The sequence below is a fragment of the Pinus tabuliformis genome, chromosome 6 (genome assembly GCF_031772625.1).
Source record: "Pinus tabuliformis cultivar Carrire ecotype Pingquan chromosome 6, CPIR1, whole genome shotgun sequence".
Classification (NCBI taxonomy): domain Eukaryota; kingdom Viridiplantae; phylum Streptophyta; class Pinopsida; order Pinales; family Pinaceae; genus Pinus; species Pinus tabuliformis.
In genome coordinates this window covers 804,767,192-804,768,680 of record NC_142292.1, presented here as the reverse complement: position 1 = coordinate 804,768,680, position 1,489 = coordinate 804,767,192, and positions in this window count along the sequence as shown.

Here is a 1,489-nt window from a genome sequence, read left to right as displayed (position 1 = left end):
TTTTCCTCTGGAAACCCTGGTTTGGTTTTGCTTGAGTTGTTTTATGAGATCCCACATTCATGCTTGGAATATGGCACGAGGGTAATTGGTTGAAAGAAAGATTTAGTTCAACCAATCTATGGTCGGGTGGTACGTGGAAGTCCTATAACCAGTTGCATTTTTCCGCTACTAATAAGAGATTCTTTCCTCTTGTATTGATGGGTAAGCATACTTGTTCATATGTGGTTTTATGGTCGTTATATCCTTTTTATTTCTATTGGTTATATATTGGTTATGAGTATGGTTTATGAAAGACTTGATGTATGGCTCTCATAATGTTTTGATTTGCAAATGATTGAACAACGAATATATGACCAAATAGATGATAATTTAACTATTGTGATAAGGCATAAGTTCTTCCTTGCGATTCTCAAATAAGTATGAGACCCCTATGCTCAAATCTGTTGTTATGACTTGTAGAATGTTTATTTGTGACATGTTTGATGAAATGCCTATCATGGCTAGTAGGGGTCCAGTAAATTAATTGATCAATTATTGGCATTAGTACCTTTTTTATGTTAATTATCATTTCTAAAAGTTTCATGAAGTTCTGAACAATGGCTTAAGCCTTGGCCCTAAAAAAGAGGCATAGAATCTAGGGTCATTGGCTCAACTATAGCTGAAAATGTCCATAGTCATTGGCATGCCCTTACTATGGGAGTGAATGGATGGTCCAATTTGCATGCATGCCTTTTCCTGGGGGCGACTGAGGTTGTAGGGCAGTGAAATCTCAAGTTGTCTCAAGGGTTGGTCACCTGGAAGTGTTGGTTGGCTTCTAAAGGTTTTGTAGCATGTGTGGAAGGTCATAATGGTTTTGTTTTGTGGGTTCCACTTCCCTAACTATACATGGGGAGTTGAATCACATCATAGTATCCTATCATCACATGTTTACCTCGATAGACCAGTTAACTTGGGTAAATGTGGGAGGAGGGTTGCTACAGAGTGGTATTAGAGCATGGTTCACCCCTTGGACTGGATGGGTGGTGTGTGTTGATCGTGCATATATGTCAATTACATATTTATTGACTCTATTCTTGTGGTATATGTACTTATTGTGTATGCATGATGGTGGTCATAGTTGGATTGGTTTCACCATGCGAAAGTTGAGGGTGAGTCGTTGGATGTGGTCGTCATGAGTGTATTTTGGTTATGCATGTCGGTGCTTATATATTGTTTTGTATACATTGACATGGTTGTAGTTTTCGCGCATGAGGTCATGGTATGTGGTTATTATGGTCATGCATGGATGAATATTTAATTGTTGAAAAGATGATTAAATTTGGATATGATTATGTTTATATATGTATTGTGCTCATTTAGTTATTCTTGCAGATGAGATATCCTCCCCTAAATGAAACTTAGGTACGTTGGTTTGTTTACTATTTGGCTTACCTGATATACTTTGCAAGAAGAGAAAAACAAAGATGACTAGCAAGATGGTAGACTACAA